Below are 24,182 nucleotides of genomic sequence, written 5' to 3'. Positions count from 1 at the left end.
TAGGCTCTCTCGGTGCTGACTGACCCCCAGCCGTCGGCGACCTCCTTCTGGGCACTAAAGAAACCCGGTGGCACAGAGGAAACTCCTGACGCTGTGGACTTCTGCGTGCGCACCGCGGCGGCTGGGCCAGGGTCACCCCCGGTCTGCCTGACCTTGGCTGTCGAGGACAGAAACCGGAATCTCAGCAGTGTGGCCAACTAGGCCCTAAGGGTTCCTTCGGCCCGGGCTCCGCGGTTCCAAGCTTCCCCGTCTCCTGGGGCGTCCCGCCGCCGTCTCAGGGTCTCTAGAACTCGGGCTTTGTCTGGGCAGATGCTGTCCTCTTTGTCCTGTGCCTCCGTCTCCGTTGCGGTCAGTCCCCTCCCCTGGGCTCGGACTGCGATATCTCCGTCCAGCCCTAGGTCCACCGTCCCGCCAAACGCGGTTTTGTGCTGCTGTCCCAGCCAAACCAGTCCTTCCTCTCTCACCCCACCCCCAACCATCTCCGAAAAATGTTGGAACTGAGGGAGTAAATGAGGCACGAAGATTGCTCCGGAGTGAAGGCCGCTGCAGGACAGCCGACCCCACTTCTCAGTGAGACCCCAGGCCGGCACCTGCTACGCTCCGCCGCGGAATCTCGGTGCCCCAAACCCTATGGCCTCCGGCTCCCGACAGCCGCTGCCCGCCGCCGCCTCCCTGCGCCTGGGGCGTGCGGGGCTTCCGGTCAATCGGTCTACGGGCAGTTCCTGGAGGCTGCACTCCTTGCCTAAAAGACTAGCTGGGAGAGAGGCGGGGGTGGGGGGGGGGGATGGAAAGAAAAGAAAAGGAATGGTGGGAGAAGTGGAGAGTGGAGGAGGAGCGGCAAAGGGAAGGAGGCCAAAGACAGGAGTAGCGCGCGGAGCCCCAAGCCTCTTTTGAATTGAAGCCGAGGACTATCGGCGGCGCCCAGAGCCCTCTACCGAACAGTTTGCTGTGTTTTGCCCCCAAAACTCCAACCTGAAGTTTTCACCCTGACGCGACCTCCTCCCGCTACCCACCCCAAGTTGGGCCAGAGGGGATGCGTCCTGGGCGCACCACCTGGGAATTCTTCAGCTACAGTTAATGAGCGAGGAGGCTCTGCGCGGCCCGTGCCACCGCGCGACCTTGGGGTGCTCGGGGTGGGGGTGTGCGAAGAAGTTATTCCTCAAGGGAGCACGGGGTCCACCGCCAGCCGCCGGGTTCGAGGTTCGCTGCGCTGTTCCCACCCTTCCTGTTCAACCATCCCGCTAACGGCAGAGTGGCCCCGCGGCGCGTTCCGCTGTGCGCATCCAGCCCAGCGCGGCGCTCCCGGCCGGCCGGCCGCCGGCAGCCCGGTTCAGCCCCAAGATGCATTGTACACCCGTCGTTCCCTGAGAGCGGCAGGGTTTTGGTGCGTGAGTGGGCGTCTCTGTGCGTGCAAGGGTGAGGTGGGAGGTGTGCAGGAGGTGTGTGTGTGTGTGTGTGTGTGTGTGTGCGCGCGCGCTTGTGTGTTGAGTGGGGAAATAAGGCGTGCTTCGAACCGAAGAGCCCGGAAGCCCCTGACCTAAGCACCAATTGTACTATCCGGGGTCTCCAAAGAGGCCCATGTTCCCAAACGCCTCAGGATGCTAGCTCCCTGCTTCGGGCATCACCCAGGAGGCCGAACACTAGTCTCCTCCAAGGAGTCCTGAGGCCTCTGCCCCCTTCTTCCAGGCCTGGTGGAAGGGAATTCTGTTGCCCTCACTCCAGGATTCCCAAGGCCCAGGGCTTCCGAGAAAAGAAAGGAACGTTTTCTCCCTCCTCTTCCTTTTTCCCAAAGGCACCTGTCATTTCCACTGCCCCCTGCCCCACACAATGCCCATCAGATTCCAACCCAGTGCTTCCAAAAAGGTATTCTTGGGCTTCTGGATCCTGGTAGCCTTGAGCACCCAAAGGACTCAGTGAGTCTCAGTAGGGGGCCAGAGATCCCCCCTCCTCTGCAGAGCCCTTTTCCCACTCCGTCCCTTGGAAACCAGAGACACCCCCCCCCCACACACACACACACACACTTGGGAGTGGAAATTTTTTATTAAAATTATTTCACCTGCTTCTTTTTACTTTGTTTTAACATAAATACTAGAAGTTTGTTTTTTTTTTAATTACATTTGTGCCGGGGCACCTGGGTGGCGCAGTCGGTTAAGCGTCCGACTTCAGCCAGGTCACGATCTCGCAGTCCGTGAGTTCGGGCCCCGCGTCAGGCTCTGGGCTGATGGCTCGGAGCCTGGAGCCTGTTTCTGATTCTGTGTCTCCCTCTCTCTGCCCCTCCCCTGCTCGTGCTCTGTCTCTCTGTCTCTCTCTCTCAAAGATAAATAAAACATTGGGGCGCCTGGGTGGCGCAGTCGGTTAAGCGTCCGACTTCAGCCAGGTCACGATCTCGCGCTCCGTGAGTTTGAGCCCCGCGTCAGGCTCTGGGCTGATGGCTCAGAGCCTGGAGCCTGTTTCCGATTCTGTGTCTCCCTCTCTCTCTGCCCCTCCCCCGTTCATGCTCTGTCTCTCTCTGTCCCAAAAATAAGTAAACGTTGAAAAAAAAATTTAATTACATTTGTGCCTTACATTCTATTCCTATTGGACAGCAATGTGTTAGACACCCTCGGGCAGTATTGCCTCCAATAGAGATGAAGTGTTTGATCATAATATTCACTCCTATCTCTATGGGGACTTGCAAAGCCTGTATCATTCACTTTTTCCTTTAATTCTCACAACTCTTTGCAGAAATGTGTAGACAGGTAGGTAGGTAAATACAGATACATAGCGGTGTCCTAAGAGTATCAACGCATTCTGTCCTCGCCACCGCACTTTCAGGTGGGGAGGATTATCCCCACCTACACAAAGGAAGCTCAGAGAGGTTAAGTGATTTCTTTAGTTGCACAGCAGCAGTATTAGCCAGAGCTTCTGGCCCCAAGGCCAGTATTCTGAATACTATGTAGTACGTGGTCCCTGTCTGGACCCGGTGGCATCCTGGGGACCCAGGTGTCAGCACATTTCCCCAGCTGCTCTCTGGGTCAGGATTCCCAGCTCTCCAGACTCCACAGTGGTTCCATTCAGGTCACAGCAGAGCCTCTGCTCAGTGCCAAGTCTTTGCTGAGGGCTGAGCTAGAAGGGCAGGGATGAACTTGCCTTCTTGTCAAAGGCCAGTCAAGCATCCTTGGGCTTCTTCGCCTTCTATGTCCTCTTCCCTGGCTGTGCAGGGCTGGAGGGTCAGGATGGGAGCGAAACCAAGGCTGCATGCAAGCCAAAGGAGAGAAATCTTGCAGAGTCCTCTTACCCTGTCCTTTACCCTTGGCCTCAGCATGACCTTCAATCTTGGCCTTGATCCTTGGTCCTACCTCTCTCTGGTCTGAGTTTGACCTTCAGCTTCCATTCATTCATCTCTTAAGTGTCAGAAGAGAGAGAGAGAGAGATGGCCCAATGCTGATGAAGTTCGCTACCACTCAGAGCTGGTGAGGATGGCCTTCCCACCACTACCTGCCCAGGACCCCAGGACCAGCATTGGAGATCCTGAAACCTCATCATTGTTCTTCAGGGCCAAGGCTTGCACCTCCCGTAGCCCAACCATCACCTATCTGCCCATCCCTCTACCTCAAGATCTCAGTTTCTCCATCTCTTGCCTTTACCCTCAGCTTTTGCTTCAATGACTACAGAGGCCTTGGCTCAGACTTCCTTCTTCTCCACAGTGTCATGGAGCCAGTTTTCATGTTATATGAATCTGATCACCTTCACCCCCTGCCCCCTGGCTTACCTACAAATTCCTTCAGTACTTAGACAAAAACCCAAATGCTTTAGCATGGCCTTCAGGCCTTGAATGACCTGCTCCTGCTCACGTATCCCACCTCATCTCTCCCTGAATTTCCCCTCACAGTGTGCCAAGCACACTGCTTTCTGTATGTTCTTCCACAGCCCAAGCAATATTCTTCCACAGGGCCTTTGCACATGCCATCCTCCCTGCCTAGAATGAGGCAGTCTCTTTGTCCAGAAAGACTTAGAAGAGGTGGTCCGTGGCTCTTGCCAGGCCTCAGAGGGACCTCGCTGGGAACAGAGGTGGGGAGAAGAGTCCAGGAGCCAGAGCAAGGTTCCAGTCACTCTAGGGAAATCTCACATATTGAGGTCTTAGGCAGAACTCTTACCTCTATCCCTTCCCTCTCCAAGCTACATCAAGCAGACCTTAGCTTTGGGAGAGGACTTAGAAGATAACACGGGTCAAGGAGAGGCTTTGGCCAGTTAGTCCTAATGCTTTCCACTCGAGAAAATGTGTTTAAGACACAGATTCCTGAGCCACAGTCTGACTCTATAGGTCAAAGGAGAGCCCAGGAACTTGCATTTTAATAAGTTCCCGAGGTAACTCTGATGGTTGGGGTCCAAGAAATACACTTTGAGAAACTAGATGCAACTTGACCATGAGCTCCTGGAGGGAGACACAGTGATGGAGTTGTCTGTGTCCCCAGTGGCCATTGCAATGGCCATCCCAGGAGGAACTCAGTTACAGTTGTGGAAGAATGAATGAATGAATGAATGAATGAGTGAAGGCAAACACCAATGCTTCCTTGCAGTATGACCGTCTCAGAACCCTCAGGTCTTTTCTGCATGCCCTCCAGTCCTCTCCTCTCCCCTAGTTAACAGTCATTCCTGAACCAGACCTGCCTCCTTCCTCCTCAGACTGAGGAACAACTCAGAGGACATCGGCATGATGAGTGACCCTGCCCTGCTGGCCTTCCCTCTTTTCTCCCCCTCTATCTGAAAGTTCTTCAGGGCCTCAGGGGTCTAGCTTCCCACCGAATGCTCATCACAGCTTGGGGAGCAAGCCTTTGGGTACAGGGGCGTGGGTGGCACTGTCCCACCACTGGGACCTGCCGCCTGGGGCTGATGGAAAGAATAACGCTGTTTGGTTGTGCCTGAGCCCAGGCTCATTTCAGCCCAGGGCTGCTGTGGTCATTCAGTCTCTTTCTTACCTTTCGTCTTTTGAAAATGAATTATACAAGACGCACAAGCCTCCTTTCTCATTGTAAAAAATGCAACAACGTAGTTTTAACATCTCTGTCTAGAGCTACAGCTTGCTTTTTATTTTTACTCAGCAACTTCTGCGTCAATACACAGAGATCTTCTTTCTTTTTAACTAATGCATGGCAATTCGTCCAGTGGATGCTCTGTAGTTGTTGGGTTTTTTTTTTTTTTTTAGCCAGTCTTGTATCTATGGACATTTAAGCTATTTCTGATATTTCACTACTGCAAACAATCCTGCAACGAATAGCTTTGTACGTGCCCCTTTTTGCATGTGGGCAAGTATTTCTCTAGAAGAGATAGCAAGAAATAAAATTTCCAGATTGAAAGACGAACACAATCTGTAATGTTCATGCTGTCAAATTATCCTCTAAGAAGGCTGTATCTACTTCATTTCCCATCCAAAATATGTGAAAGTAAACTGTGTCCCCACAGCCACACCAACAATGGATTTTGTCAAGATTTTTCACTTTTGTGCCAGTTCTATCTACGTCCCTTCAATGGCCAGACTGGGAGATGAGAGCACAGGAATGGGCATGGCTTCGTTCTTCCCCTCCAGGGAATTGCAAACCTTCCCGCTGTAGCTGGAGTGGTGATGTAATGGAGAGGCATCCATAATGCTGGTGGATCCCCAGCAAATGAGCCCTTGGTTCAGTGGGGGGCGGGGAAAGGAGTTGGCTGATCTGGGTTGCAAAGCAGAGGTAACACTTAACTAAGGCTTTGAAGGCCAAGCAGAAATTTGTCAGAGAAATGCAAGAAGGCCCAGTGGTAGGCTCAACCCAAAGGCACAGAGCAGAGGCAACGTCTCGGGCACTTGGGGAGCTATTTCTGAGAGGCTACAGATAGACCTTCATGCTTCCACAGGAACCAGTGTTTAAAGGACCTGGAATGTCATGTCAAAGAGTAAGACCCCTATCATTTTTTTTTAATTTTTAATGTTTATTTATTTTTGAGAGAGAGACAGAGAGCAAGTAGGGGAGGAACAGAGAGAGAGAGAGACAGAGAGAGAGAGAATCTGAAGCAGGCTCCAGGCTCCAAGCCTGACGTGGGGCTTGAACTCTCAAACCGCGAGATCATGACCTGACCCGAAGTTGGACACTTAACGGACTGAGCCACCTGGGTGCCCCAAGTCAGACCCCCGTCTGAAGGGCTGGAAGATCCTTTCCACATGGGCAGGCATCCTTTCTGCTTTACTATCTGTCACATACTAGGTGCTCAATAAATATTTGTAGAAATGAGAAGGAGCATCCCAAAGGCATTTAAGCAACATGTTAACTGGCTTTCATTTCCCTCGGAGACATGCTGTGCTTAGTGCCAGGGACTGTGAGTCTGGCCGAGTTCTGCATGCCAGAGGTATGGCATAGACAAGCTGGGCTCAGGAATCCATTCCTGGGCCTGAGCCCCCCATCCCGGCCTGGTGCCAGGTCCCTTTCACCTCTGCCTGTTAGAGATTGCTTTTGGTTTCTGTGTTGACAAGCCCTGTTTCTGTGTTTGGAGCGGCTGTTCAGTGCCATTTCCTGATTTAATATCAGAGCCAGCACAGAGCAAGGATGCACAGTTAGCACTTTTTGCTCCAAGTATTTTTCAAGTTCCTTTTTGATGTAAGGGTTGGGTTTGCAGCTTCCCTGATCTTGCTGAGCAGGGAGGGAGAGATGGGGGAGAAGCTGGGAGCCAGAGGGGAGAGGGGAGGGGAGAGGGCCCAGAAAAGATTCATCCAGTAGAGCAGAGCTGAGAGAGATGCTAAGCTCCTTTCTAGAGAGGGGATGGCAGAGGGCTCAGCAGAGACAGAGAGGCAGACTGTAAGGTGTGCTGGCCGGGGCAGCCTCCGTGAAGCCAGGCTGCTGTTTCTCCTCTGGGTGGGCGTAAAGACGTATACATACGTTTATATGTATGTCTCTGTCACACACACAAAGGACTAAAAAGCTTAAATAAGCCAACGATGCAATTCAAAATACCAGAAAACGAAGACGAAATTTGTTCAAAGGAAAATTTAAGATAGATACAGGTCCCAGGCACTCAGGTATTGTGACTGAACATCTTCCATGCGTGAGGCCTTCTGCAGGACCATGGTCTGGGAACAGACTGAGGAGCTCATCTTCTTCTGGTGGAAACAGATTTTTTCACTGCACCATCGTCAATGCAGGGATGGAAGCGTGCACGGGGCGAAGGGGGGGGCTGCACACACACACACACACACACACACACGCATACACACACACGTGTGTGAGCACACACGCACTTCAGGACAAGACCTGGGGAGAGACTGGAGTCTTTGAAGGCCTTGACCCACCCGCCCCCACCTACAGAGAGGCACCTGTGTGGCCTGGTATTGGGTCTCACTTCTTTTTTTTATGTCTATTTATTTGTTTTGAGAGAGTGTGTGTGGGTGTAACAGCAGGGGAGGGGCAGAGAGAGCAGGAGAGAGAGAATCCCAAGCAGGCTCTGCACCATAAGTGCAGAGCCCAATGCAGGGCTCGAACTCATGTACCATGAGATCATATAACCTGAGCTGAAATCAAGAGTCAGGCACTCAACCAGCCGAGCTACCCTAGCACCCCTCTCCTTTCTACCTCCGCTGCCACTCACCTCTCAGACTCTGCCTCTGACCCTCTGTGCCATTTGGGGTCTACTGAGAAGCAAATGCCAAAATGAGATCTGACATGCAAGAGGTTTACTGGGGAAACACCTGTGAAGGATAAAGTGCTGGATGCAGGGGGAGGCAGGGAGAGCCTTCGGACCAAGACCAGGCCTGACATCTGTGGGAGGGGCGGGGGAAGAAGGCGGCTTGGGAGGGAAGCCTGTCAGGCTTCAGGCTTGTCTCAGAAAGTGTCAGCCAGGCTCATGGGACAGTCCTGGGCCAAAGTCACCTCCTGAGAACCCCACATCTTGTGGGAACGGGCCAGCACGAGCACCGCCCTCCCACCACGTGCTCAGTCACTGGCTGGGAGCACCTGGGAGGAAGTGCACAGTGGGGGAGTGTCCATCAGCGGTGCTCCCCACAGCAGTTTCCCTTGAAAGAGACCTACACAGGGTATTTCCCTGACCATCATATGCTCTCTTGTCCACCCAGTCTTTGCAGACTTTCCAGGTAGGGAAATCATAGCAGCAAGCATCTTAGGGAGCATTTTCTCAACCTGAGGGCCTGTGCTATCTAGGGCTAGCATCATCTCACTTCAGCCTCCAATATGACCTTATAAGATAGGAGCTATTGTCATTATCATCCCCCATTTTACAGACAAGAAGGCTGAGGCTCAACTAAACGAAATCACTTCCTAGAGGCCACACCTCACAAATGGCAGAGAGGAAGCAGGCTCTAGACTGTTTTGGCCAGGAGGAGGCTTAGAAAGGGTAAATGGGAGGCTCATTCCTCTCTGTGTATCTGTCTCACCTGCTGCTGATTCCTGTGCTATGTTAACAAGACAGCCTCCAAGAAGACCCCTCAGGTCTCATCTGGGGTCAATGCCAACCCATTCCAAGCTGGCCTTCGGATACCAACCGTCTGCCAGCCAGCTCCAAACAAAAGGCCCAGAATGCTCACCTGAGGTAGGCACTCTCCAGCAGCCATATAGCTATCTGCCTTTTTCTCATGCATCGCCTCCTCCAGAAAGCCTTCCCTGACTGGCTCGTGTTTCCACGGCACCTTATGCTGAACTCCATCAGTGCATCTATCACACTGTGCCCAGAATGTCTGTTCAATCTGTTTCCACTACCAAATCGGGCCCCTCCAGGACCCAAATCAGGTGTGAGTCATGTTGGCGTACCTGGTACTCAGCACGTAGGGCCCCAGGACTAGACAGGTGTCAATGCATGGAAGGGAAACTCTGGCAAGTGAAGACTAGTCCAGGCCACCAAGAAGACAGCGTTGGAGGGCATGGGCCCCTTGTGACAACCAGACCCTGGCCTTCAGAAGAGGAGTCTGCATTCCCCAGCCTGGCCGCCAGGGGCCTCGTCAACCCCCAGGCAGTGTTAACACTGGTCCTTGCTTCTTGGCAATAAATCCATGCCTCCCACCCCACCCCAGCATCTCTGCGGGGGGCCCAGGCCCAGGCCGTCCAAGACCTGGGCATCTGCTCAGCCGCCAGTGGCCCAGTGGGTAGCCCCAGCCGAGGAGGAGAGTTATTTTTATTTATTTCTTCTTAATCGTGAACTTAATTTAGCCGCTAATCAGGTTACCATGGTGACTTGCGCTGGGTTTACAGCAGTTTCCTAAAGCGCCTTTTCCGCACTCTTTGGGTAAATGAATAAAATTTGGGCGATGAGCGAAGCGCCTAAGTATTGGGTGTCCTAGAAAAAGGTCAGATGCTTCCGTTTTGTATTGCCGATTCCCCTGCCTACTGTGCTTACGGAAGAGCCATGACTCTGGGCTGACTCCAGTTTCCTGTCTTCTGCCCTCCCTTTGAAACCTTCAGTGGATCCCTATTGCCAACCGGGTAAAGTCTGAGATTTTTGCATTGCTCCTCTAGCTTCACCTCCCTAATGCCCCATCTTCCCTTTCCCCTGGGTTGCTCTCTGTGTGTTTGTGCCTCGGTGCCTCTGTCTGTGCTGTGCCCTGGGCCTGGAAAGCCAGGGCGGTCTCAGGGGTGGCCCAAAGGGTTAAGTTCTCTGCCCTCTGTCTTAGGAGTAAAGGAAACCTGGCTTGTCCTGGGACCACACTGCGCCCCGATAAGGTATCTGAGGACATCTTTGAGCACTGTTCCTGGGTCCACTATCACGGGGGCAGTGGTGGAGAATAACAGCTAGCCAGCCCACGATTGTAGGGCAGAGGAGCAGCAGGGAGGAGAAATGAGGAGCCAGGATTTTGACAATTTTCTGTATTTTACGGTCTGGGAGGGTCATTTAGTTTTCCGCCCTGTTGCTGGGGGGCACACTGTTTATTTCCCCTCACCCGGTGAGCTCAGAGGCACTCCTGCGTGGACGCAACCGGAAGCCCCCCTGAGGCTCCCAGAAGGGAAAGTGTCTCCAGGCTGGAGGCAATAGTTTCCAGGTTTCCCCTGAGGACCTTGAGGCTGGCGGCCAATCAGACCCGGGATCAGCCACAGTCCATTAGCGAGTGCCCAGGGCTCAGGGCGCCAACGGAGCCACCAGGCATTGGTGCCAGATCCTGCCCAGGGAACCCAAAGCCATCTTTAATTATCATCTTGTCCTTCGTAAGCAGACAAACTGCACCTACAGACTGTAGGCTGGCTCACTGGGCTCAGAAAGCCCCCCAGCCACCAGCCCCAGTACCCTGAGTTCACCGGACACCCTCCGGGTCTGGATGTCTGCCAACAGGGACCACTCTGTGCACCTCCAGGGCTGTAGGAAGAACAGCCAGCCCAGGCTGCAGCCCAACTGCAGGCAAGGCTGTGTGAGTTCACCGCGAGACCACCCCTCTCTGGGCCTCACTTCCCCCATCTAGAAGATGGCAGGCGTGCTGGCCTCACTTCTGGCCCTGCAGAACTGGGAGTCAGAAGAACTGGGTTCAAATCCTGGCTCAGCAGGGTTGGATTTTGCTTTAAGACTGAGGCCAAGGGAGAGGACAGGTCAGTTCCGGAACGCCTTTGGGAGGGTGAGGTCAACAGGCAGAGACACGTACAGTGGTGACCAAGAGAGGGATGTCTATGATGTACCAGAAAAGACCGAAACAGCTACAGTGACTTCGGCAGGCGTGTTTGTCCATTTTCACCCCCAGAGAGTTCTGCCCACATGACTCAGGGAGCGTGGGAGAGCCCTGGCTACACAGGCATGGGAGGACCTGGAGATCCAGACACAATAGCCCAGGGCTTGAGAGATCCTAGCTCAGTGGCAAATTTACTATGTGGCCTCAGGCAAGTCGCTTAACCTTTCAGGGCGTCAGAAGAGTTTTCCTCTGGGTGGCTCAGTTGGTTGAGCGTCTGGCTCTTGATTTCAGTTCAGATCATGATCCTAGGGTCGTGGGATCGAGCCCCGTGTCAGGCTCCATGCTCACTGCTTTAAGAGTCTCTCTCTCTCTCTTCCTCTGACCCTCTCCCCAACTCAGGCGGTCTCTCTCATCAATAAACAAACAAATAAATAAATCTGTTTTTTTTTTTTTTAAAGAAAGGGTTTTTCCAGGAAGATAAAATCCTACCAAACTGAAGGGGGGACCTTACGTCTCCAGACCACTCTCCAGCACGTGAGTTTGTCGAGCTGGGTCTGGCCCATCTCAAAGTGGTGAAAGGACAGAAATTATGACTTTGTAAAGCTCAAAGAGCAAACCTCCTTTGGCCACTGGGGGTACCTTAGTTCACCCTCATACACACCTTAGCATGGAAACCATTTCCTGCAATGACCGGACAAGCATCTAGCATGGGAGAAAGCGGGGAACCTCCCGCCGACTCGGTGGGCATTATACAGCATTGCATTGAAGAACACGGGCTCTGGAGCCCACTGCCCAGGTTCACATCCCAGCTCTGCCACTTACAAGCTATGCTGCCCTTGGGCAAGTTACCCAACCATTGTGTCTCCCCCACCCACACGTGTATAATGGGGCTAATGGCGCATACACCCCATGGGACTGTTAGAAACATTAAATGAGCTAATACACAGGAAGCACTCAGTTCTGGGCGTCAACAACTAGGTACCAAACATTTCCCCCATGTGTTGGCTCTCACAACTGCTACTATTAGTCCCATTTCACAGTCAAGGAAACTGAGGGGCAAATAAATTAAACGTCTTATCTGGAACTGAGACTTTAAATCAGGGTATTTGCCACCAGACCTTGCCTCTCCCACAGCTGCTCGATACCATCAATGTTCTCGACTGACTTTTCTGCAAAACAAGGTCATATAGCAGCGGAAACAGAGATGGGAGCAAGAGTTCATTGGGAAGGCAGGTGAGCCTCTGATCAATCCTAACATCTTTAAAGAACATATGGTTAGGACAATGGGAGTGCAGAGTGCTCTCCCCGACAGCTTCTAGCCGAAGTCAGATGTGACTGCTGGCTTCCAGGAAACACAGGGGACAGAGGAGCATGCTGGATGACACCATGAGGAGGCCCTCAGCTGGCACGGGGGACAGTATGCAGGATACATGACTCAGACTTACCAAGAAATAAATGTTATTTTAAAAAAGAAAGAAGGGCTCCTGGGTGGTTCAGTGGCTTAAGCATCCAACTCTTGCTTTCGACTCAGGTCACGATCTCACAGTTTGTGAGTTCGAGCCCAGTGTCGGGTTCTGTGCTGTCAGCACAAACCAACTTGGGATTCTCTGTCTCCCTGTCTCTGCCCCTTCCCTTCTCTCTCTCTCTCTCTCTCTCTCTCTCTCTCTGTCTCTCAAAATAAATAAATAAATAAATAAATAAATAAATAAATAAATAAATAAATAAATAAAATAAACATTTTTTTAAAAAAGAAAGAAGGGCACCTGGGTGGCTCAGAGAGTTTAGCCTCTTGACTTCAGCTCAGGTCGTGATCTCGAGCTTGGTGAGTTCAAGCCCCGCATGGCACTCTGTGCTGACAGCTCAGAGCCTGGAGCCTGCTTCGGATTCTGTGTCTCCCTCTCTCTCTCTGCCCCTGCCATGCTCACGCTCTGTCTCTCTCTGCCTCTCTCAAAAATAAATAAAACATTAAAAAAATTAAAATAAGAAAAGAGAGGGTGACATTTTAAAATGTGGGGACTGTTATAGATTAAAAGAAAGTTAAGAGATGTATTAACCAAATGCAGGGTTTATGGCCTGATTTGAATAACCTAAATGTTAAAAAGACATTTTTGAGACGGTGGAGAATATTTGAATAACGACCAAATAGTAGATATTAAAGGAACAGGGTTTTAAAAATTATTTTTTTTGCGGTGTGATAATAGTATTGTGGTCATGAAAAAAAATTTAAGTCATTATTCATTAGCAATGTCCCCCTAAAATATTTATGTATGAAGTGAGATGGTGTTTGGGATTTATCTTGAATACTCCAGGGAGGAAGGGTGGGGGTAAGGAGTGCGCAAGCCTTGATTATAATTCTCTCTACTTTTGTGCTTATTTGGAAATGTTCACAATAAACAGTTTAAAGGGAAAAGAAGGGCAGAAAATGGAACAGGCCACTATATAGGAAGAGCTCCATGCACAGGTCTCAGCAACCTTGGTTTTGAGTGAGATTTGGTCCCCCTGGAGATGAGAGGGACGGGGGAGACTCCCTTTCCCCCTGGCTCAAGATGGGAAAAACAGGTCTTTGCACACGACCCTAAAAATCATTCATTCATTGGCTCACTCATTCATTCTACAAGCCATTCATTCATGTGCTCACTCATCTACTCTCCAATTCATCCATCCATCTGTCCATTCATTCATCCACCTGTTGAGAGCCTACGATGTGCCAGACGCTAAGAGAGACACTGGAACAAAGGTGACCGCCCCTGTCCTGGAGACACTGACAGTCAGGAATGGGGAAGGGGTTCAACTTGTAAAATCACACCAATATATCTGCAGAGACCACTGCATACTAGCCGGGAGCATAATGTGGAGGGATGCAGTTTGTTCCGGGGTGGGGGATGGTCAGGGAATGCCATCGGTAACATTCTAGCTGAGACTTGAACAATGAGGAGACGACCACGTGAAGAGCCCAGGGAGGGGCGTTCAGGCCAACAGGACAGCACGAGCACATGTCCTGGGGCAGGAGGGAGTCTCAGGACTGTTAAGTCTGGGACTTAACAGGAGCAGACAGCAGGAGCAAGGAGACAGGTGTGAGATGATGGGGAAAGTCTGGGAGCGTCAACAGCTTCGCCTGAACCGAGAGAAACTTCTCCCCCATAAACAGAACATGCCATGTAGAGACGTAGCCTTGGGCCAGCTGACAAATGCAAGTTATTGACACAAGCGCTGGGAAAGCTGGTGTAAGTGCCATCTAGTGAAAATGCTCTACTTACTTAGAGAGTGTTAATCCAAGAGCCTGGTGGAGAGGAAGGGAGGGAGCCCGCCCTGGGGCGGAGAGGAGGCCACTACAAAGGGAACCACTGGAATCGCTGAGTAAGGAAGACTCCCAATTAGAGTTTTAAAAACCCAGGGTGAAAAGCAGCCCCTCCTTCCGTCAGCCAGCCCCGCCGGGGGAAGGAAGTCCCGGCCAACTGTGGAGACAGTTGTCCAGTGATTTATGGCCCCGAGACAAAGCCTCCCAGGAAAGGCCCTGGGAAGCGTACACGTGTTGTTGAAACAATCAGAGCCCATCCATCTGCCGACGTCAGCACCGTATCCGGAAAATGGGCCCAGTCTTCCCGTGGACTTTCCATGTGGTCGACGGACACAGAAGCCTGGGAGCTCAGGGGGACACGTCCCACTTTTCAGATGAGGAAACTGACACTTGGAACAGTGACTTGCTCAAGGTCACTGGGCAGGAGATTCAAACTCGCATCCCTTTGCGTTCCTGAGTTCTGACGCCACACTCTTCTTGTCGTATCTGGCTGCCTCCCCAGCTGTTTCTGCAGCTGCCTGGGATGGCTGGTCCCATGCGGGCCACAGGGCCTCTCCTCCAGGTTTCCGAGACTGGGCTGCTGTTGCCCATGCAGGAAAACTTGGCTCCCGGCTTCCATTCCACCCTAAAAACCAAGCTGAGCCATCCAAAGCCATCAGCAGCCTTCTCTCCTGTGGAAGCAGGGACCTCACTTCTTCCTTTGAAACTATGATTCTGCAGGGACTTTGGAGGGGTCATGAGGGACAGGCCTCCGCCTCCAAGCCATCTGCAGAGCTCTGGGCCATCGTGAGAGGTGAAGTGGTTCCCTGCAGGGCACACGCACATCCCTGTGAGTGGATGCCAGCCCCTCCCCATCACAAGTGCTGTGTCTGATTCAGCTCGGAGAACCCAGCACAGGCCCTGGCCCAGAGGAGGCACGTAGCAAGCATTTGCTGAATAAAGAAATGCGCCTTTGGCATCGGAGGTGTTACAACAGACCCAACTGAGAAAGGAAAATGAGGGATGGCTATTACATTGAAGAAGAGGTGGGGGGACACGCTCACAGTATGGTGTCCACTGTAAGAAGCAGAATGCAAAACCGCAGACCCCCAAAAGCCCATGTAACTCGGGTCTGATTTGAATTGTGTCAAACAGCATGCATGTGTGCAAAGAACTCCTAGAGGAGAAGGCAGATCAAAATACTAACAGTCGTATCACTGTGCAGTTGGCTTCTGCGGGGTTTTACCGGCTTCCCTCATTTTTCTCCAGAATGTACTAACAGAGCATGTGCAACTTCCCAAAGAATAAAGAAAGGCCGTACCTAATTATTTTTTAGTAACATAGTTTTAGATAAAGTTTAGGGCACCGTCTGCCTCTCTGAACCCAGAGCCAGCTCTGGGTGCCAGACAAGGCTTCGATGTCCTGCGGGCTTGAGGACAGCCGCCCAGGGCCTGCAGGACGCACACCGTGGCACCAGGAGCTGCCTGTCACCTGTCCAGGGCCCTCGGGCCAAGAGTGTGGATGCCGGGCCTGACAGCCATCTGCCAAATCCTCACCACAACCAGGCACGTTTCCACAACTCCTTTCCCCTCCAGCAAGTCAGTAAATCAAACCGCGTCTCGTACGCAAGGTGGGCCCTTTCTGGTAAAACACAAAAAAACTTAATCTTTGGTCCAGAAGCAGTAGATTGTGGCGGTAAGTCAGCAGCCAAAACCATTAATCTTTGCCGCGTTCCCCAACCGGCCCGAGTAGTAAAGAAGATAATACCCCAGCAGAATCAGTGACCCACTACAAATTGGTCCTGAAAGGTCCACCAGCATAAATAGACTTTTGCTGATCCAACACTTGTTAGGAACCCCAACAAAGAGACTATTGGCTCATCTGATGAGCCGCTTGCGATGGGCCCTTGCAATGGCTGGTGATGGATGACCACCCTCCCTTGGAGGGGAAGATGCAGCTCCTGGTATGGGGCCCTTTCTCATCTTAAATTTGTCCTCAATAAATCACAGGTGCAGAGGAGCCGGCATCAGTTTCATTACACCTACATGCTCCAGTATCAATCATGCCACCATGGCGGCCTGTCTGGGCGCAGTTCATTTCAAGTGGCTTTTTCTGTCCTGATTCCGTTTCCACCGCGATCCAAGGGGCTAGGGGCCCTGAGGGCGGGAGGAAGAAGCTTCTCTCTGAAGGTCTGTGCTTCCTTGGGCTCAGCTCCTAATTCCCTCCTCCTTCTCCATTAACCATTTCCCAGACGGGAGCCATTTGAGCTCTGAGGCCACAGCCGCGGTGCAGACTTTGAGTCAGAAGGACTGGTTTGGGGACAACGGCTCTGACACTTGCAGACCGGGAACACGTGGCCTTACTTTACTGAGGTTCGGTTTCCTCCTCTGGAAAATGGGGCTAATAACAAGGACCTGCTGAGACTGAACAGAGTAATGCGTATCAGGAGCCTAGCAAAATGCTGGGCACAAAGGGGACCCCCAGCTGATCTTAATCCCATGCTCACCCCTGGCTTGGATGGTGGCTAAAGAGAAAATACTGCAGGGTGGCTGGTCCCACTTTCCCTTCGGTACCCAGGCCCCGTGAGAAAATAGAAACCTCGCTGTTCCTTTCGCTGTGTCCACCTGCCTGGACCATTCCCGGTGCCAGCCAAGGTGTGTCAGTCACAGCTCAGAATTTATGAAGATGCCACCACAGCTCATTTTTTGTCTTGTCCCTTTCATTGTAGGCAGTTAAAATACACTTAAAACTAAGGACACCAGACAGCTCTCAGACCTCTTCTTAATGCAATAATCAAATACTTTGATGTCATTAAATGCATGTGCAAGGCTCGTCATAAAAGCCGGGAACTTCTTTTTTAAAGAATCATAAATGAGAATAGATGGTTTCTTTTTAGGCAGGCCCTAAGCCGGTCTGCCCACCGCCACCAGAGGCAGGGCCGCCGACACACCCCGCCAAGACGGCCCTCTGCCTCCTCCGAAGGGCACAGCCCAGCTGCCTCTGCTCTGGGGTGGGGCACTCAAGGCCCAGGGGGCAGCCCTGTTAATCTTTAACCACATGAGCAAATCTCTGAGCGGAAGAGCCGAGAGTGCAAAGGACCCTGCTCCTGAGCTGGTCAGGAATGTCAGACAGAACAAGCTCTTCAAAAAGACACTTCCATTCACTCTAAACCTACAGGAGAGCTGGAGTGACAGGGCCATTTATTTGCAGAAGAATTGGGGAGGGGGTGGAAAGGAGAGGCAGAGGAGGAGGAGAAAAGTAGGGACCGGAGAGAGAGGCAGGGAGAGAAGGCGGAGGCTCCGAGAGCAGGTAGGGAGAGACGGAGACGGGAAGGGAAATGGAACCGACTTTCCCCAGCACGTGGCGTCTCACCAGCACGGCACGCTGGCTCGGTCTGGAGCCACATACACACGCAACACACGCCAGAGAGGAGGCTCGCGACGACAACTATGGCGATGGTGATATGGAGAACTTACTGTGTGTCCCGAGTTGTGTCGAAGTCCTTTCCAGGTACTTCGTTCAATCCTCCCAGAACCCTGTAAGGTGGCCACCACATCTCATCGATTCTAAGATGGACACTTCCTTTTTCCCATTTTCACATCCCTGAAGCCGAGATGCTTTTTGCAATCACTGTCAGCCGGGCAGCAGCCTCAATGTCATTGTCACATCTGGGAACACACATCAAAACTTGCAGAACGGGTATCTGCGGCTTAAAGTCCCGAGGAAAACAGAGGAGCGGTTTTTAAAGAAAACCCACTGCTAACACTGGCGACACTACAGAAGAGAAACGTGTAGGAGCCAATTCTAAGTCCATCTCTGAACATGAAGAGGTTTTAGTAATACCTTAAATTACTTCACTTGTATTTTCCTTTTTGTGTATGTACAAAGGACTCATGATAAAAATCTATGTCTAAATAAGGTGCTTTCCATAACTGTAAAATTAAAATTCTAAGGGGTAAGAAAGTATTGTATCATAGTTTAGTTGGCAATGATTCCATTTTTCTTAGTGTGACAAAAAACAATGGTGCAACGTACCATCATTGGCTTCTCGGACTAAGAGAGATACAGTACTGTCCCATCTTACAGACGAGCAGACTGAGGTTTGGATGCCTTTATTACTTGCCCGAAGCCACACAGAGAGTCAAAACCCCAGATCTTTCTGATTCCAGAGCCATGTTCTCAGCCATAATTGCCATTCCTCTTCAACATCTCTGGAGCCAAATCAACACAGGCTCAAATTCCAGCTTGGCCACCTACTGGCTTTATGACCGAGAAAAGGGACTTCTACTCTCTGAGCCTTAAGCCGAGATGCTAATGAAATCCGCTTCTCAAAGTTGTGTGTGTGTGTGTGTCGGGGGGCGGGGAGGGAGGGAGTCCTCGTGGGAAAAGGTACAGCACTGTGCCTGGCCCTGAGGAGATACCCACAATGTGGGGGTTGAGTGAGCGTCTCCATAGAGGTCCATGGTGCACTTGAAGAGTGTCCCCTTCCCCTTTGCCTCTGTGGCACCTTCCTGGAGAGGCAGATAGCACCAGGAGGCTGGGTCTAGCACTGGGATACTTTCATTGCTTATTGTTTTAAGTCCCATCTCAGGACCAGCCAGTCTATGCACACTTCTCACTGCCTACAGGATACTCGGTCTTCCTTCCTACTAATGAAACAACAGCCACATCCTTACCATCTCACTATTATTATCACCATTCACGTTTATTGAGTGCCGATACTGTGCCAACACTGTTCGAGGGTCTTTACACATATTTTGTGCTCACAGTAAACCCCAGGAGTGGGCATGTTACAGATGATGAGGAGACTCAGAGAGCTGAAGGACACACAGCTTGCTTTCAGGTGTTCCGGGGCTGTGCAGGGAGCAATGCACCCAGTGTCTTGGGTTCATGTGGTATTCTAATGTGGGGCCAGTGATTCACCCCCATTAGGCAGGAAATTTAAGTTGTGAAGTTGACTTTTAAAAGTCATAAAGGAGGAGCGCCTGGGTGGCTCAGTTGCTTAAGCATCCAACTCTTGATTTCTGCTCAAGTCACGATCTCATGGTTAGTGGGATTAAGCCCTGTGTCGGGCTCTGCGCTGACAGCATGGAACCTGCTTGGGATTCTCTCTCTCCCTCCCTCTCTGCCTCTCCCCTGCTCATGCTCTCTCGTGCATTCTCATTTTCTCTCTCTCTCTCTCTCTCAAAATAAATAAACATAAAAACAACAACAACAAGGGGCGCCTGGGTGGCTCAGTCGGTTGAACATCCGACTTCGGCTCAGGTCATGATCTCACAGCTTGTGGGTTCAAGCCCCGTGTCGGGCTCTGGACTGACAGCTTAGATCCTGGAACCTGCTTCAGATTCCGTGTCTCCCTCTCTCTCTCTGCCCCTCTCCCACTCGCTCTGTCTCTCTCTCTAAAATGTAAATAAAAACATTTTTAAAAATTTAAAAAAACAACAACAAGAGAGTCATAAGGATGTTTCCTGCCTCCAATTAGAAGCCAACCATGTTGACTGTAGAAAATTTCAAAAATACTTTGTGACAGAAAGCTATGACTACTCAGAATCCCATTACAAAGAGAATGCCCCCTGGTTCACGTTTTACATTTCTTTCCATTCTGATTTCTCTCCATATTTTATGTGATTGACATTATTCATGCAATTTTATAATCCTGCTTTTTCCCCCAGGATAGGTATTTCTCCATGGTATTGGAAACCCTTTGACAACATCATTTTAGTTTGTTTTTTTTTTTACTATTTCACTAAATGGGTTGACCATAATCCACTTAACCATTCCCCTAATGTGGAGGATTTAACCGTTTTCCTGTGCTATAGCACAGCTGTGTGCCTAAAGGTTTGTTTATATTTTTATTTCCTTGGGATAAATTACTTATCGTGGCGTTACCGGGTCAAGTGACTTGTATATTTGTTAAGACTCTTGCTAGAGATTGTCAAATTGCAATTCCTATGCAAGAATGTCTGTTGCAACCTATCCTCGCCAGCATGAATATGAACATTTTTTTAATTCTCTATTAATTTGATAAATGAAATTTTTCTCTGTTTTAGCATATTTGTGTTTACTGGTGAACATGAACTTATTTTTCAACTTCATCATCTGATTATATCTGTGAATTCGTGGGATTACAGCAGACTCGTTAAGTGCACCTGCTAGATCAAGATGCCTGACCTCGAATCCTGGCTCCCTGCTTCTAATCTGTATGTAACTTTCAAAGCTTTATTTCTCTTCATCCTTCTATAGGGGTGAGAATAGTAACCCCTGCCTCCTCCAGTCTTTGTAAAGAATGAATGAAGAGATCCCATGCAAATTATACCTGATACATAGATGTTTAATAAATATTAGCTACTTCAATTTCTTTTGTAAATTCTTTTTCACACACTTTTCTCATCTTTCTCTTGGACTCTTGATATCTTTCTTATCAATTTGAAAGAGCTCTTTTTATATGAAAGATACTTGTTAGCCCTTTGTGACATTTGTGGTGAATACATTTGAGTGGGCTTTTAAAGGTGTCTTCCTTCTGCCTTGATGGTCTAAATCAAATCATTTTAGTGCCATACATATCTAGTGTGGCTGCATCTAGGAGTTATTTCTATTAAGAAAAGATGTAGAGAAAGGAAGGGGGGTTGGTGTGCCTCAGAAGACGTGACTTCAGTTCACAAGGCTGCATTTCTCACAGACGGGGTAGGACTTGATGGGATTTCTCATACCCACAAACGCAGCCTGAGCACCGGGACGCAGAGAGAACGCTGCCACAGCTCGGACACGGTGATTCCTGAACCCTGCACCTGGCACTTCATGCCGGGGAAGGAAATAATGGAGCTTTCTGGGGCCCAGTCCTTCTCATCCTCAGTTCTGAAGCTGTCCTTGTGTTCACAAGGAAATTTTGACACACGCACACGCACACACACGCACACACACACAGGATCTCCACTGTACGTACATCACCACTTCCGTGCACTCAGTATTTTTCTGTCAACGAGGGTTCGGAGGAGTGAGAAAGCCCCTGTTTTCATTTTTTATGTCTATTAAAAATAAACATGCTGAGAAGCTGCCTTTTAGTCTCTTTATCAAGCCCCAAACGACGTGTAGCCCTTGTCAACTCGGCGTTGACGAAAGCAACCAGCACGATTTATAAGACGTCAGGAACAAACTTAGTTAAGGGCGGGTTTCCCCTCCATTGATCAAAACGGGTTTTAGCCCAATGATGGGCAACCGGTCCCTCGACGCAGCTCCGGCAGTCGGGCAGGCAGGACGCTGTCCCCAGCCCACCGGCCCGGGCACAGCTCACGGGACTCTTGGCAAGCTCTTGGGCCAGGAAAGCTGGGAAGCCACCTCTTTATGGGTCAGCACAAACGAGATCCATTTCATGCTGAGTCAATTTAATCAATACACTTCTTGCTTTGGAAACTCAGGGCATTTAGAGAGAGCAAAGCCATGATACAGTAAAGCAGCTTTAAAGTCTAATGAGCTTCTCTGTGCTAATTAGTGACTTTGCTAACTGGAAGCTTTCTTTGTTAGAAAACACACCCTTGCCTTGGAGTGACACGAAATGCCAGCTCTTCTACTCCCAAACGTACCTCCCTTTAGCTTTCATCAAGCCACAAAAGGAAGCCCTCGGTTCCTCTCACCCTGTTAGAATTAATACTTGTTGTTGTTGTTGTTGTTGTTTTAATTTAAGCAACTACCATTGCATTTTGCCTTGTAAAACCTAGAAAGGGCAAGAGCTCAATTTCTCTTACATTCCACCTGCCACCCTCCCGGCAGGAACCAGTCAGTGATCTCTGGAGGGTAAACACAGTACCCAGCCCAGGAGCTTCTGGAAGAGACACGATTGTGTGCCCCTCCCGCCGCCTCCCATTTCACGGTGAGATTTGGTAATTTGCAAATTGAGCAGCCTTCATTATTTTCCGAGGCACAAGCAGGGTCTCCACTCCTTGCGAGGAGAATGTGACCCAATCATTTGTCACAGCAACGCACGGATTCTAGAGCACTTGAGAATTCTTAGCCATAAAGCTGATTACTAACACAGGAGTGGTGGGGAGTGGGGCGGGGGTGAATCTTTTAATCTGGGAAGGAGGGGAGGACGGAGGCAAAATGGGAAAGACATAGAGCCCGCTGGTGTGGTTGCAGCCCCAAGCGGAGCTTTTGGAGAATCAGAATTACAACTTGGATGTGTGAGTGAAATGTCCTTCCTTCTCGCTTTTCTGCCTCGTTTTCGTCGCCGTCTGGGTCTCTCTGTCACTGTCTCCATCTCTGCTCTTCTGTCCTTCCTGAGCACTTGCTGAAGATACCCTGCCTGGAAATAATTGCATTCAGACCCCTGAGTCCCACTTAAAAGTCTTTAGGACTGATCGAGATAAACTCAATCAGGCTTCTGTTTCCACCCAGAGTGCCCCCATCATTTATTAGACGAATTAAAGTATCAATTTCTGTTTAAACATTAACAGGGTGATGCCAAATATTAGTCAGTTCCTAATAATTTTGAGGGATTAAAAAGATAATAAAAGTAATAGTCCATTACATTACCTACTTCAGCAAGATTGTAATGAACGCAATAAATTCTGGATCAGGGTTATAACAACTTCCATCTATTTAAAATGAATTTGTAGGGTTACTTTCATTAACTATGTATATGGGGGAAAATGATCTGACATATTACTTTAAAAGAGCTGTAAAACCGATTAGGAGAAAATATGCTTTCCAGACAGGGATGCCGGCCACCGGGGACACGCGCATCCTTGGGAAGAGGGGGTCCAGCTGCCGAGACAGCCCGATTCTGGGTTTCTCATCCTGTGCCCTCGCTGCTGGGGAGAAATGAGGACAGAATCAACGCCAGAATGAGGGGAAAGGAGGCTTTTCTCCCCCATCTCTCTCCTCCTTTTTTTTTTTTTTTTTTTTTTTTAACTCCCCAGGTATATTCCCGCTAATGAACCGGGGCTTGCCATGGGAAGTTCTGCAAGGAAATAAACCCGGAGGCCTGCCCGCCGCCCAGCCTGGCCTCTGGGCCCCCAGGGGAAAGCTGCCGTATTAAAGGGGCCCATGCCCTCATCGCTGGAGGAGACAAGGGAGCGAGCACTTGGCTGCACCACAGAAATTACTGCTGTACCTCGAATGCCCGCTTCATTTATCAATTTCATAGCAGAAAAACCCATATGACTGCCTTGTTCACTCGTACGCTAAATCTCGACACGAAAGCTCCCCACCGCCAGTCAAGTGTGTTATGTGTGGGTCTGGATAAAGTAACTTGAAATACCACTAATGATTTATACTTAATTGAACCTCTAAGTGATTAAAGTGGCAGTAATGAATGAATAACACCCTCCCCGTTCCCTCGCCCGCTGGGCCCAGCGTCTCCAGGCAGAGTGGGCCTCGCCTGGGGACATCAGCTCGGACAGCCAGCCTGAGCCATTCCCTAGGCTTCCCCCCAAGCTGCTCGTCTGGGTCCTGGCTAAATTGCTCTCGCCTGCAGTAAATGACTCCATAAGCACCGTATCAGACCATTGATCCTTTTTATTAGATTACCCAATTGTAAGGTTAATGCATTTGCATTTGGCAAACGGAGTGGGTCGGCCTGAGTCCCACGCGGGGATCGGTGTTTAAACGGACACACAGGAGAGTGGCTCTATCAACATATTGATTTGTTGGTAGCAGTAACCAGATGCTGATGCCCTTCCCCCACCCCACCCGCCAAAGAAAGTGCCAGGAGAACACAGTTCCAGGGCTGTGTCTTCCTTCCAGAAGCCCTTCTGACAGCCAGGAGACCAGCTCTAGTGCCGACCCCCGATACTTGTGTTTCTAGAAGAAGGAAGGGTCCTGCAAAGGCTTTCAGTCACCTCAGACAGGGATAAATGTGGGCCCCTCCCCTCGGACCAGGAACGCAGCTGATTTCTCTAAATGAGGGACAGCCAGGACTTAAATCAGTGACAAGGACACAGCTTCTGAAGCCAAAAATTCTTCTTTTCTGAAACTCATAGAGTCAGACCAGGGCAGCCATTTCTACCTCGGTTACTATACTCGACATGAACTTTTTCTTGGATTTTCTAAACGCACTAACCAAATACCATTAAAATGGTCCACCATTGTTAAGGCTTTTCTAGTAAGTAAATTTCTAAGTTGGAAGAACATACTTTGTTAATCGAACATGAGTTCTACAATGAAGATAGTTTTCTGCAACTAGAAGCTACCCAGAGAAATCACTCCAGAAAACCATGTTCCTTTATAGATGGGGAAACTGAGGCCCAGTGAGAGAATGAATCTTACCTGAGACCCCCCAGTGAGTTCATGGAAAAAGTCCCC

General features: G+C 50.3%; 1 long non-coding RNA gene across 1 annotated transcript; it reads left to right on the top strand.

Moving 5' to 3' along the window:
• The first annotated feature begins 21,918 nt into the window (after nt 1–21,918).
• LOC109498556 lies at nt 21,919–23,376 on the top strand. Its single transcript, XR_002155378.3, has 2 exons — nt 21,919–22,060; nt 22,799–23,376. It is a non-coding gene; the product is annotated as an uncharacterized LOC109498556 (long non-coding RNA).
• The last annotated feature ends 806 nt before the right edge of the window (nt 23,377–24,182 follow it).

This window comes from Felis catus, chromosome A3 (genome assembly GCF_018350175.1).
Source record: "Felis catus isolate Fca126 chromosome A3, F.catus_Fca126_mat1.0, whole genome shotgun sequence".
Classification (NCBI taxonomy): Eukaryota; Metazoa; Chordata; class Mammalia; order Carnivora; family Felidae; genus Felis; species Felis catus.
Note: the sequence above shows the minus strand (reverse complement) of the source record. Positions and strands in the feature narration are given on the sequence as shown.